At 33.9% G+C, this 15,588-nt stretch overlaps 2 pseudogenes; both read right to left on the bottom strand.

The window, feature by feature from the left end:
• Positions 1-204: 204 nt before the first annotated feature.
• Positions 205-4,033, bottom strand: LOC134252898 (excitatory amino acid transporter 2-like; annotated as a pseudogene).
• An 836-nt stretch (positions 4,034-4,869) lies between these two features.
• LOC134252894 (excitatory amino acid transporter 2-like) lies at positions 4,870-14,677 on the bottom strand (annotated as a pseudogene).
• Positions 14,678-15,588: the final 911 nt, after the last annotated feature.

Below are 15,588 nucleotides of genomic sequence, written 5' to 3'. Positions count from 1 at the left end.
ATTGCATTGTGACCCTTGACCTTGAAAATTTTTCAAGGTCAAAGGTCAAGGTCATTTCATTTTTTTTTTATTTTCATTTTTTCATAATGAATTCTTATTCATGGAATTTAATTTTAAGGAGTCAGATATAAAACAAAATTGAAATTCAAAGAAGGTAGAAAAACCTCTTATTGTTCTGTGAACAATAAGTCTCCTAGTTTTTTATTCGTTTCACATACAAAATTAGCTCTAACACCTCGTGGAGGCAGTTTCGTTGTCCATTTTGACATTGACCTCGGCTGTCCTTGCTGTGTTGTTCTGAGTGTTTATTTTGACCTCTGACTCCATTGTTGGAGATTCCTTGAGGCTGTTGTCCTCAGCTGACTTCAGACTAGAGCTACACAGTCCGTCTATAACCACGGCGCCGATTATAATGGTCATTGTGTTGCTTGTAGTCCGGATACGGTCACTATTTACAACAAAAAGGTATGGTTATCGCAAATGTTGATTTAATTTTTGATTGAATTAAGAAAGAATTTGAATTTTAATTGAATTAAGAAAAGGAAAATTGCATTTTGTTTCAGTCAAATGTGATTTAATTTAAAATGTTGGAAAATCTTATATTTTAAAGTTTACTTACTTGTACCATTCCAGTGCCATTAGAAGACCTATGTTATGAACTTGAACATCTAATGAAGACAGGACGACTAGGACAGAGACAATGCTGGCACTGGGGACGGAGGGAACAGCCAGGGAGCCCACGGAAGACAACAACCTTAAAACAAAAAACGTGTTATTCCTGTACATTAAGGTACGTGTAGCCGAAACCAAACTTAGTTTAATTTGTTGATTTAGATGAAAGAAAAAAGTCAATTGCAAAAATCTTTTAATATATTCTAATAAGAACAATGTGACGCTTTTCTGAAACTGTTTAACTCATCAGCAGTTTGTCTTGTTTTCTTATAACCAAAGCTGTGAAAATTACCAAATATTTCAAATTCTTTTCACAAGATTAATATAGTCATCACCAAGATAAAGAATACGTTTATATTTACCCAATTAAGAGTATCTTAGAGGCCCCTAATGACATTCCTTCTAACTGTACCAAAAACAAGGCAGATAAACAGATAAATAAACAGCTTCCCAATCTCTCCAAAGCAGCTCCAACAGGAACAAGGAAATTAGATATTCTGGTATCGATATGTAGCTTAACATCCAGTGTTTTCAGCATTTCTGGTATACCAATTGCACTAATAATACCAGAAAAATGTTATATACACTGTACTTTTCGTATTCATATACAAATGTACACATTTTAAAAAAAATTCTTAAAGATAACAATCTTCAAAATACTTATGGGTTTAAATCATCACACAATGCACTTACATATAAATATATTTCTGTTCGATTCTTGAAAAGATAGTACATAAACGAACATATAAAATCTATATCCTAATAAAAGACATTAAAAAAGCAGAACAACTTATAAATTGATCAAGGTAAAATTCATATGTTTTTTCAATGCATATAAAATTATTTACTGGGAGACAGTTCAACATTATTTCGCACCTGTGATCCGATTTAAAAAAAACACAACTTGAAATCTCAACTTATGAGTATCCTCTCTTTGCACGGGAGGGTTCAAGAAACGAATCGAGTTCACAATTAATGAATGCTTGACGAAGTCCACGAAAACTGCAGATTTTTTAGCTACATTTATACATTCAAAAATAAATGTGAGGAACGTACGTGCTCGGCGGCCCAAATACAGTTAACCAGGGTCGGAGACAGGCGCCAAGGAAGAGGAAAGGATTTTTCCTGGTAGCTATGAAATAAGTAATCGGAATGAGGACCAACTGATGAAAAATGATTCCAACAGAATGAGCCAGAACAAACATTCCTAGGCTGCTGAAGACGTTTTCTACATTAGACGCTTTCAGAATTGCTGTAGCAATAAGGCTTGCCATTCCTACGGGGGTCATCCTGAAACATCATAGAACATATAACACAGGTTGCGTCCTGCTCATATCCTTATAATGTAAATCTTATGTAGATATCACATGAATTAAACAAATAAATTGGGAAGCAGGTAATTAATATTTTATGAATAGTCTTATAATTTTCATGTTCCAAAACGATTCTGAATTATTGGTGAGTCAGCTTAACGAGGCCGAGTCTAATAATTTCTGCCCTAGGGATTTTGATAATTTTTTGATAATTTATTTTCATTGTTATATTTATTGTTTTAGGATTAAAAAATCGAATGTTTACCACCCCGTTTTCATAGTGGGCCATCTTACATGTTGTCAAACTTTACTATTGGACCCCATGGGAATTTGTTGGAAAATCGCCAAATTATTACACATTTTTTCAATATTTTTTGTGCTTCTGCCCCAGGGATTTCTTTTTAATTCAAGCAAATGAAAGTAAATGTAAAAAGTCACCAAATTGTGAAATTTCAAAAAAGTTCACCATCTCGATTGGTCTAGGTCGAAGCCAAATACCTCTAAAATTGCCATATTACGGTAAAAATATGTATCTATGGTGACGTTGTTAGAGCCATTTCAACGTTATTTTTCCAATAATTGTTGTAAAATCACATTTTCAGATCAGTAGGAGTTACAAATAATGTTAATTTTGTATTAAAATTAAAATAATTAATGACTGCATGAAATTAAAAAGGTGCGCAAAGTGATGCGCACTCGAATTAGACTCGGCCTCGTTAAAATTAATTGCAAAATTTTTGTATTTACACATTAAACGTAACTGTATATTTTAATCTTTTCATAATTGATTTACAGGAGCTGTTTAAAACTTGAGTATTAATGGAAATTAAATTAACTCACCAAATAATCCAATTTAAGAGATGGATGACAATGATGGATATGGTTTCAAATAATTCTGTGAATGGGTCCGCACGTTTTCCTAGCTTACTGCCCGTGATACCAAAAACAGTTCAGGCAATGATAAGGCCTAAAATATAAAGGTATGAAAGCAAAATAGATCTACAATCATTATGTAGTCCTGACAAAACAAACCTTGCTTTGCTGTAATTTTATTTTGTTTACATCGTGATCTTGTCTGGGTTTTTTTTTGTCAGCTTTCTGTACAACTGTCTCCAGTTATTTGTCTTTTGTGCATTGAGAAATAAATGTATTTAAATTTATACTGTTAATCTCTTTGTACGTACCTAGTATATTTAGACCTCCTGTGGAGGAAACAGATTTATGAGCAACTGTTACCGAACTATTGGTCCCATTCATCATCAAAACTCGTGTAGATTGGGAGTATTTGGTCTGAGTCTGCAACAAGAATCCAGGATAAAAAAGGTAAGATCTTTTTTTGTCAATAAGAAAAATCATTTACTTATTTCTCACTCTTTATCAATAGATTACTCTGTATATCCGATCATGACACGGGCATATAGGGAATGCTTGCATATATTCATGGCATCTAATCCCACCTCGGATGTTTTCAGTCCAAATGTGTTCTGCTCAAATTTTGTATTGTTTGACTAAAGTTTAGAACATATTTCTGTTCGTTATCAATAGATTTCATAAAAATCTATTTAAATGTCAAATTTTTAACAAAAAAAAATGTACTGCTTTAAAAATTATTTTAAGAATATGTGTTGCTTTAATAACGATCGATCCTTACCTTCTGGAAACAAGCGGTAACCAAATTATCAGGAAATAGATTTCTGGAAAAAAATATTAAACATTTATTTATTTCAGCTTAGGATTTTGCCCAACTACTTGATAGTAAACTTATAAACACTATACTCGTACTTTGGAAATTCAGCATTTTTATAGACTATAATGTAAATGATTATAATAAATAAATACAGTATAAAATATATTTTTAAATAGATATTTCAGAGAGTGTTTTAACGTTCTATTTAGTTTGTCATATAATGAAGTAAATAGAGGAAGATATTTCTGCTTTTGAGTGTCACTTATACCTGATCATGTCGGCAAACATATCACTAGTCTCAATGTCTGTCTGTATAGTATCGCGTATCGCTATAATCTGATCCCGAAATCTCCAGATCTTTACCTTGATGAAAGAAAAATGACTTTGATATATATATATATATATATATATATATATATATATATATATATATATATATATATATATATATATATATATATATATATATATATATATATATATATATATATATATATATAAAAAGCACTAAAAATGACCAACGACACGAACAATAAAAATTGTCAAATTTTCGGGACGCCCTGTCCCTTCCTCAGGACAAAGAAAAGAGGTAAAAAGTCATAAGAACAAAAGCAAAAAGCGAAACAAAAAACAACTAGCACTACTACTAAACTACTAAACACTAGATATTTACATACTTAATTACATGATGAATTGGAAATTTTTAAGAACACTAATAAAGAAAGAAATCCGGACCGCTATGAAATGCGTCCGGTCTATCGGGTATACTCGGGTGAAGTGCGATTTACATAATTGAACGAATTTATTATGCTAATTAATTACGACAATCAGTAAATCGTACATTGTTTTATTCTCTCAAAATGGCGTAACTTTACTCAATAAAGAATAATGTGATGACCCCTTATATGAGTTATTGCCCTTTAACGTCTTTGTACTTAATATTAAACCTTACAACTTAAAAACCATAAGTCGTAGAAGCATGGGGTCAATTGCATTGTGACCCTTGACCTTTGACCTTGAAAATTTTTCAAGGTCAAAGGTCAAGGTCATTTCATTTTTTTTATTTTCATTTTTTCATAATGAATTCTTATTCATGGAATTTAATTTTAAGGAGTCAGATATAAAACAAAATTGAAATTCAAAGAAGGTGGAAAGACCTCTTATTGTTCTGTGAACAATAAGTCTCCTAGTTTTTTATTCGTTTCACATACAAAATTAGCTCTAAAACCTCGTGGAGGCAGTTTCGTTGTCCATTTTGACATTGACCTCGGCTGTCCTTGCTGTGTTGTTCTGAGTGTTTATTTTGACCTCTGACTCCATTGCTGGAGATTCCTTGAGGCTGTTGTCCTCAGCTGACTTCAGACTAGAGCTACACAGTCCGTCTATAACCACGGCGCCGATTATAATGGTCATTGTGTTGCTTGTAGTCCGGATACGGTCACTATTTACAACAAAAAGGTATGGTTATCGCAAATGTTGATTTAATTTTTGATTGAATTAAGAAAGAATTTGAATTTTAATTGAATTAAGAAAAGGAAAATTGCATTTTGTTTCAGTCAAATGTGATTTAATTTAAAATGTTGGAAAATCTTACATTTTAAAGTTTACTTACTTGTACCATTCCAGTGCCATTAGAAGACCTATGTTATGAACTTGAACATCTAATGAAGACAGGACGACTAGGACAGAGACAATGCTGGCACTGGGGACGGAGGGAACAGCCAGGGAGCCCAAGGAAGACAACAACCTTAAAACAAAAAACGTGTTATTCCTGTACATTAAGGTACGTGTAGCCGAAACCAAACTTAGTTTAATTTGTTGATTTAGATGAAAGAAAAAAGTCAATTGCAAAAATCTTTTAATATATTCTAATAAGAACAATGTGACGCTTTTCTGAAACTGTTTAACTCATCAGCAGTTTGTCTTGTTTTCTTATAACCAAAGCTGTGAAAATTACCAAATATTTCAAATTCTTTTCACAAGATTAATATAGTCATCACCAAGATAAAGAATACGTTTATATTTACCCAATTAAGAGTATCTTAGAGGCCCCTAATGACATTCCTTCTAACTGTACCAAAAACAAGGCAGATAAACAGATAAATAAACAGCTTCCCAATCTCTCCAAAGCAGCTCCAACAGGAACAAGGAAATTAGATATTCTGGTATCGATATGTAGCTTAACATCCAGTGTTTTCAGCATTTCTGGTATACCAATTGCACTAATAATACCAGAAAAATGTTATATACACTGTACTTTTCGTATTCATATACAAATGTACACATTTTAAATAAAATTCTTAAAGATAACAATCTTCAAAATACTTATGGGTTTAAATCATCACACAATGCACTTACAAATAAATATATTTCTGTTCGATTCTTGAAAAGATAGTACATAAACGAACATATAAAATCTATATCCTAATAAAAGACATTAAAAAAGCAGAACAACTTATAAATTGATCAAGGTAAAATTCATATGTTTTTTCAATGCATATAAAATTATTTACTGGGAGACAGTTCAACATTATTTCGCACCTGTGATCCGATTTAAAAAAAACACAACTTGAAATCTCAACTTATGAGTATCCTCTCTTTGCACGGGAGGGTTCAAGAAACGAATCGAGTTCACAATTAATGAATGCTTGACGAAGTCCACGAAAACTGCAGATTTTTTAGCTACATTTATACATTCAAAAATAAATGTGAGGAACGTACGTGCTCGGCGGCCCAAATACAGTTAACCAGGGTCGGAGACAGGCGCCAAGGAAGAGGAAAGGATTTTTCCTGGTAGCTATGAAATAAGTAATCGGAATGAGGACCAACTGATGAAAAATGATTCCAACAGAATGAGCCAGAACAAACATTCCTAGGCTGCTGAAGACGTTTTCTATATTAGACGCTTTCAGAATTGCTGTAGCAATAAGGCTTGCCACTCCTACGGGGGTCATCCTGAAACATCATAGAACATATAACACAGGTTGCGTCCTGCTCATATCCTTATAATGTAAATCTTATGTAGATATCACATGAATTAAACAAATAAATTGGGAAGCAGGTAATTAATATTTTATGAATAGTCTTATAATTTTCATGTTCCAAAACGATTCTGAATTATTGGTGAGTCAGCTTAACGAGGCCGAGTCTAATAATTTCTGCCCTAGGGATTTTGATAATTTTTTGATAATTTATTTTCATTGTTATATTTATTGTTTTAGGATTAAAAAATCGAATGTTTACCACCCCGTTTTCATAGTGGGCCATCTTACATGTTGTCAAACTTTACTATTGGACCCTATGGGAATTTGTTGGAAAATCGCCAAATTATTACATTTTTTCAATATTTTTTGTGCTTCTGCCCCAGGGATTTCTTTTTAATTCAAGCAAATGAAAGTAAATGTAAAAAGTCACCAAATTGTGAAATTTCAAAAAAGTTCACCATCTCGATTGGTCTAGGTCGAAGCCAAATACCTCTAAAATTGCCATATTACGGTAAAAATATGTATCTATGGTGACGTTGTTAGAGCCATTTCAACGTTATTTTTCCAATAATTGTTGTAAAATCACATTTTCAGATCAGTAGGAGTTACAAATAATGTTAATTTTGTATTAAAATTAAGATAATTAATGACTGCATGAAATTAAAAAGGTGCGCAAAGTGATGCGCACTCGAATTAGACTCGGCCTCGTTAAGATTAATTGCAAAATTTTTGTATTTACACATTAAACGTAACTGTATATTTTAATCTTTTCGTAATTGATTTACAGGAGCTGTTTAAAACTTGAGTATTAATGGAAATTAAATTAACTCACCAAATAATCCAATTTAAGAGATGGATGACAATGATGGATATGGTTTCAAATAATTCTGTGAATGGGTCCGCACGTTTTCCTAGCTTACTGCCCGTGATACCAAAAACAGTTCAGGCAATGATAAGGCCTAAAATATAAAGGTATGAAAGCAAAATAGATCTACAATCATTATGTAGTCCTGACAAAACAAACCTTGCTTTGCTGTAATTTTATTTTGTTTACATCGTGATCTTGTCTGGTTTTTTTTTTTGTCAGCTTTCTGTACAACTGTCTCCAGTTATTTGTCTTTTGTGCATTGAGAAATAAATGTATTTAAATTTATACTGTTAATCTCTTTGTACGTACCTAGTATATTTAGACCTCCTGTGGAGGAAACAGATTTATGAGCAACTGTTACCGAACTATTGGTCCCATTCATCATCAAAACTCGTGTAGATTGGGAGTATTTGGTCTGAGTCTGCAACAAGAATCCAGGATAAAAAAGGTAAGATCTTTTTTTGTCAATAAGAAAAATCATTTACTTATTTCTCACTCTTTATCAATAGATTACTCTGTATATCCGATCATGACACGGGCATATAGGGAATGCTTGCATATATTCATGGCATCTAATCCCACCTCGGATGTTTTCAGTCCAAATGTGTTCTGCTCAAATTTTGTATTGTTTGACTAAAGTTTAGAACATATTTCTGTTCGTTATCTATAGATTTCATAAAAATCTATTTAAATGTCAAATTTTTAACAAAAAAATGTACTGCTTTAAAAATTATTTTAAGAATATATGTTGCTTTAATAACGATCGATCCTTACCTTCTGGAAACAAGCGGTAACCAAATTATCAGGAAATAGATTTCTGGAAAAAATATTAAACATTTATTTATTTCAGCTTAGGATTTTGCCCAACTACTTGATAGTAAACTTATAAACACTATACTTTGGAAATTCAGCATTTTTATAGACTATAAAGTAAATAAATATAGTAAATAAATACAGTATAAAATAAATTTTTCAATAGATATTTCAGAGAGTGTTTTAACGTTCTATCTAGTTTGTCATATAATGAAGTAAATAGAGGAAGATATTTCTGCTCTTGAGTGTCACTTATACCTGATCATGTCGGCAAACATGTCACTAGTCTCAATGTCTGTCTGTATAGAATCGCGTATCGCTATAATCTGATCCCGAAATCTCCAGATCTTTACCTTGATGAAAGAAAAATGACTTTGATATATATATATATATATATATATATATATATATATATATATATATATATATATATATATATATATATATATATATATATATATATATATATATATATATATATAAGCACTAAAAATGACCAACGACACGAACAATAAAAATTGTCAAATTTTCGGGACGCCCTGTCCCTTCCTCAGGACAAAGAAAAAAGGTAAAAAGTCATAAGAACAAAAGGAAAAAGAGAAACAAAAACAACTAGCACTACTACTAAACTACTAAACACTAGATATTTACATACTTAATTACATGATGAATTGGAAATTTTTAAGAACACTAATAAAGAAAGAAATCCGGACCGCTATGAAATGCGTCCGGTCTATCGGGTATACTCGGGTGAAGTGCGATTTACATAATTGAACGAATTTATTATGCTAATTAATTACGACAATCAGTAAATCGTACATTGTTTTATTCTCTCAAAATGGCGTAACTTTACTCAATAAAGAATAATCGAAGAAAGATAATATAGCAGGGATATTTAAACATATGAATTATGATCAATTATAAATTTTGAAATATTTTGAAATATTTAAGGACTTATTACCGGGAAAAAATAATTAACAAAGGCGAAAGCAATACATAGTTATGAGAGTTGTTCGAGAGTTGGTGACGCAAATTAACTGTAGAGTTTACACTAAATTGAGAGAATAATCTTGTTTAGTATCATCAGGAATTGGGTCTAGTTTACGTTCATTCTGGTGAAGTCATTTAGTTTGTTAATACCATTAGGGCGGAATGACTTCAATCTGTGCATCCAGAACTTTTCTTTGCTTTTTCTCTGAGCATCTGTCCATCTTGGGTTATGGTCAATCACCACTACTGTCATGTCCTCCCATTTGTGACCCTCAAGGTTGAAATGTTCCCCAACGGGTTCATCGAGTTTTTTGGTCCTAATGGTCGAACGGTGGTTGTTGACTCTCCTGCGGAGATCTCCTGTTTCACCAATATACTGTTTGGAGCAAACTTTGCAACTGATGAGATAAATGCAGTTGTCAGTATGACAGGACAAATTCCCTAGTATTTTGTAGCTGCGGCCTGTAACAGGGCTGTTAAAACTGTCTGTGTTAGTGCTGTGCTTACAAAGAAGACATCTTCTGTCAGAGCAAGTTTTAAAGCCCCCGTTAGGTAATGGGTTGTCCAGTCTGGTTCTTACTACCATGTCCTTTAGGTTCCTTGGGTCATGTCTTTCATCATTTGACGTTTTTTACTATTTATTTTGTTTCCAACTTTTGCAAATAAGTTCTTTCCACTTTTCCCTTTCGATTTTTACTCACGTACCGTTTGTTTTTAATATTTTTGAATTTGTGCACGAGTTATCTACGAAATCCTTTAGAATACAGAACAATCGTTCGTTGAATCTTTCGACTTCATACGACTAAAAACTTAAAATAGTCTTATTATTTTGGCAATTCTAATTTCCTTTCAAATATGTCTATTAAAGATAACCCAACATTTAAACTTCTAAAGAAAGAACATAAAAAATCAATAAAAACTGAACACCGGTTCTCCAATTTACAGACCTACTTAGAGTGTGACATTATTCCGAAAGGCTTTCAGATAAATGTTACACCTAACATAGGGCCAATCTCCAAACGCTTTCAGGAACGCTGGGACGTTATTACAAGGAGATGTTCTAAACAATTGATGTCACTCTGTCTTTCTTGGGATATCCACAAGTTAGGACAATTGAAGAGTGAGATCAAGTCCTTAGAATCATCCCTCAACGATATCATGTCCCAGGCCGATCTTGATGAAGCCCATAATATTATAGACACCTATAATATGGCCCTGACAAATAAAGTCAACAAGACTCAAAAAAAGAAATTTCTCCGCGACAGTGTTCCACAGTCTAGGAACAACTGGTCAGAGGTCAGAGTTAACAAAACACGCAAACCCCGCTCGAGACGCTTCAAACGCATTAAGACAATCGCGAGGGACGGACCCATATAAACTCCTGACGTCTGCCCAGTGCTCAATACATCTAGTGCTCCTCTCTCCGAATCGGAGACCTCACTTCTTTCCAAGGGGCTAAATTTCTGCCCCACGCCACATGAGGTCGACGAAAAACAAGTCAGAGAGGACACCCGAGCATTCTTCCGGAGACTACGTTTGAAGGAACACTTCTCGAGAAAAGACTCCGAAGTAAATTCATACGACTCTTCCAAGCCAGATTTACACGATCTAGAGGAACACAAACTCTATAAGCTCAAGAGTGACTGGGAACCTGCACCAGGCAAGTGCGGCGCGCTTGAGTCGTATATTGACGCCGTTGAGTCAGACATAGAGAAGCTCCTTTCAATGCCAGACAAGACTCCCGACAATTTGAGTAAGGAAGAGAGATCTGCCATACAATCATTAAAAAATCGGGATGACATTGTAATCAAGAAAGCAGACAAAGGCTCTACAGTTGTAGTAACGGATAAAGAGACTTACATGGCGGAGGCCCAAAGACAACTCTCAGACGAACGTTTCTATAAGAAACTGGACTCTGACCCTACTAAAGAATTCTCCACCGCCATTACCAAAACTCTTGACGATATGTTTGAGAAAAATGAGATTGGTATCAACGTCTATGAGACCTTAAATCCTAATGACTGTAGACCAGGACAATTCTATCTGCTTCCTAAAATACACAAAGAAGGCATGCCAGGTCGCCCCATAGTCAGCGCAATTGGACACCCCACGGAGAAAATTTCTGAATTCATTGATTTACATCTCCGTCCACACGTAGAGAATTTGCCATCCTATCTCAAGGATACCACGGACTACATTAACAAGACGCCCTCTACTGGCCTCCGAAATCATACCCTCCTCGTGACTATGGACGTCACATCTTTGTACACCAATATTCCACACGATGAGGGTATCGAAGCCTGTAAAGAAGTCTGGGATAGTAGATCCATACAAATTCCTTCTACAGAGTCCCTTGCTAAGCTCTTTGAACATGTTCTCAAGTTCAACAACTTCATGTTTAATGGAGAACATTACCTGCAGGTTAATGGCACTGCTATGGGTACGAAAATGGCACCGACTTATGCCAATGTCTTCATGGGAAGACTGGAACGCAACTTGTTACTTCAAGCACCATTTAGGCCCCATAGCTGGTTGCGTTTCATAGACGATATAGAGATGAAGTGGGTGGAATGTCGCGAGAGCCTCGAGGCATTCATTACGTTTGCCAACACCTTCCATCAATCGATCAAATTTACAGTAGACGTATCTAATTCGAAAAACGTATTCCTAGATACTACATCTACCCTGATTGATGGTGAAATCGAATTCAGTCTCCACACCAAACCCACAGACTCCCACCTATATCTTATGCCCTCTAGCTGTCATCCCCCACACACTTTTAAGGGAGTGCCTAAGGGTCTAGCCACCAGAATTCGACGCATCTGTTCGTCCCCTGCCTTATATCAGGAGCAAAGTGGTCTTCTTAAGTCCCACTTATGCAAAAGAGGCTACAATGCCCGCACCGTACAAACAGCTATTGATGAGATGGCGGGACATGACAGGCAAAACCTATTACGCTACAAGGAGAAAGACAATAGCGGCAGGGTCCCTCTGGTAACCACATACCATCCCATCCTTAAGAACCTTAGCGGTATCCTTCAAAAGAACCTACCAATTCTCCATTCAAACAAACGAATGGCAGAGGTCTTTAAGGAACCCCCACTGGCTGCATACAGACGCCCAAGGAACCTAAAGGACATGGTAGTAAGAACCAGACTGGACAACCCATTACCTAACGGGGGCTTTAAAACTTGCTCTGACAGAAGATGTCTTCTTTGTAAGCACAGCACTGACACAGACAGTTTTAACAGCCCTGTTACAGGCCGCAGCTACAAAATACTAGGGAATTTGTCCTGTCATACTGACAACTGCATTTATCTCATCAGTTGCAAAGTTTGCTCCAAACAGTATATTGGTGAAACAGGAGATCTCCGCAGGAGAGTCAACAACCACCGTTCGACCATTAGGACCAAAAAACTCAATGAACCCGTTGGGGAACATTTCAACCTTGAGGGTCACAAATGGGAGGACATGACAGTAGTGGTGATTGACCATAACCCAAGATGGACAGATGCTCAGAGAAAAAGCAAAGAAAAGTTCTGGATGCACAGATTGAAGTCATTCCGCCCTAATGGTATTAACAAACTAAATGACTTCACCAGAATGAACGTAAACTAGACCCAATTCCTGATGATACTAAACAAGATTATTCTCTCAATTTAGTGTAAACTCTACAGTTAATTTGCGTCACCAACTCTCGAACAACTCTCATAACTATGTATTGCTTTCGCCTTTGTTAATTATTTTTTCCCGGTAATAAGTCCTTAAATATTTCAAAATTTATAATTGATCATAATTCATATGTTTAAATATCCCTGCTATATTATCTTTCTTCGATTATTCTTTATTGAGTAAAGTTACGCCATTTTGAGAGAATAAAACAATGTACGATTTACTGATTGTCGTAATTAATTAGCATAATTAATTCGTTCAATCATGTAAATCGCACTTCACCCGAGTATACCCGATAGACCGGACGCATTTCATAGCGGTCCGGATTTCTTTCTTTATTAGTGTTCTTAAAAATTTCCAATTCATCATGTAATTAAGTATGTAAATATCTAGTGTTTAGTAGTTTAGTAGTAGTGCTAGTTGTTTTTGTTTCTCTTTTTCCTTTTGTTCTTATGACTTTTTAACTTTTTTCTTTGTCCTGAGGAAGGGACAGGGCGTCCCGAAAATTTGACAATTTTTATTGTTCGTGTCGTTGGTCATTTTTAGTGCTTTATATAAATTTCCATCCGTGACCTTGTATCTACTTGGTAGATCCGACATTTAGGATATACAGTGTTGTTGGTTTTTAGTGCTTTATATATATATATATATATATATATATATATATATATATATATATATATATATATATATATATATATATATATATATATATATATATATATTTACAAATGAGACTTTTAAAAACTAGCACTTGATTAAATAGGAAATGAATATCAAGGAGTAAAGTTTCATTAAGTGATTCTTTACCCGGCTGAATGATAAGGAATAACAGGATAGCAATGACAGCTCCTATTGTGTTGGTGATTATTATGTAACCAAAGGAAAGGGCACTTATCCTGCAGTTAGATTTCGGGTCCATTCGAGCTGTGCCTGTGAAAAAAAAGAATCAATATCATGTTTGAAGCCATTTACATCTTTTAAAATTTTTATTCGTTCTTGATTGATAATGACAGTTTTCAAATTAAAGCAAAGAAAAGTCAAATTATTTTTTTTATTTGTATGGAACATAACTTTTTTTTGGTTATCATACAGTGTGTATGTGACTTACCTGTAATGATAGTTGACACAACTAAAGGAAGAATTGTCATTTTCAGCATCCTCATGTATATTTCTCCTGGTAAACCTGTTAAGAGATTAAAATTATCACCAGTCACTTTTATAGTCTTGAGTGCTGTTCGTTGTCTGTATATGTTTCATACATAAGTTTATTAATTGAAAATTGTTATATATAAGGATAATTACATTATAAAATATATTGAAAAATAAAGATATTCATCTCTAAATAATCATGGTAGGATGTAAAAAGAATTTATTTTTAATATTTTAAAATCCTACCTATCCACGTGAGTGCATCATCTGAAGGTTCCACGACTCTAAGACCAAATCCTAAGGCGAACCCCACACCCACACCAACCAAAACGCTTATGATGAGTCCATTTTTTGATAAAAAATCATAGCAATTGGAATGTTTCGCATTCATTTTTCATGCTTTTCTACTACGTACAGCTGGTCATCAGTGCATACTGATTGTTCAGCAGATCATTATGACCTCCTTTCACCCATATTGCCAATGGTGCAATTAACTAATTTCTGCTCTAACAACGGAAAAATGTAAACACACAAAATATGTATCATAGGAGGTATCATAGTGATTCCAAGCTATTTACATGTTAACAGTGTTTGCACTGACTTTATATTGAGTTCTTCGCCGATTAGATAGATAATATTGAACATGTTGAATTGAACATTTTCGGAATCTCAGACACCTGACATCGCACAACGGTCAGTGGACCTGCGAACAAAAGACAACGTACGGGGATTGTATATAAATACGTTTTAACGTTTACCTGAGAATTTTCTCTCATTATCTCAGACATCTATTTAAACAATTAACTAGACCAGAATTGTAGGAATCGATAAAGATAAGAAAAAAAATTTAAAATGTTTCGATTTTGGCATTAAAAAAAGATTAATAAAATATTTTATCATTATTAAAGGTATTTATATCTTTATCTCATAATTCAAATGCAATGGCAGATACAGGGACGTTACCATGGATATGGGGAATGCAACCATCTCTTTGATTTTGGAAGAAATTAAAAAAAAAAACTTATACATTATAAATGAGGATTGTAAAAAAAGAAGAGGTAAAAAGAGATAGTTGAGACTTATTAATTTTATTGGAATTTTGAAATGTAACATTAATTAGTCATTAGTCATTATCAAAAACAAGTGCACTTTAAGTCGTACGTTTGTTCTCAAAGAATTGCTTCATCTTATGCATAAAACGACCTCGTTCACATGTATTATGCTATTTGCCATTTTTAAGAACGAGCATAGAAAGAGGTTTCACATACTGATTGCTTTCTTACACTATACAAATAATTAACTGGTGTGCTGACAGGAGGAATCTCTAACATTACACATACAAATTGACATGCGAATATTCTATTTAATATTTTCATAGCATTGATATCTAACATTATACATACAAATTGACATTCATTTTCATCACAAGAAATAACA

Source organism: Saccostrea cucullata, unplaced genomic scaffold (assembly GCF_032062105.1).
Source record: "Saccostrea cucullata isolate Sc308-1 unplaced genomic scaffold, CSIRO_AGI_Scuc_v1 ctg1394, whole genome shotgun sequence".
NCBI classification, from domain to species: domain Eukaryota; kingdom Metazoa; phylum Mollusca; class Bivalvia; order Ostreida; family Ostreidae; genus Saccostrea; species Saccostrea cuccullata.
Note: the sequence above shows the minus strand (reverse complement) of the source record. Positions and strands in the feature narration are given on the sequence as shown.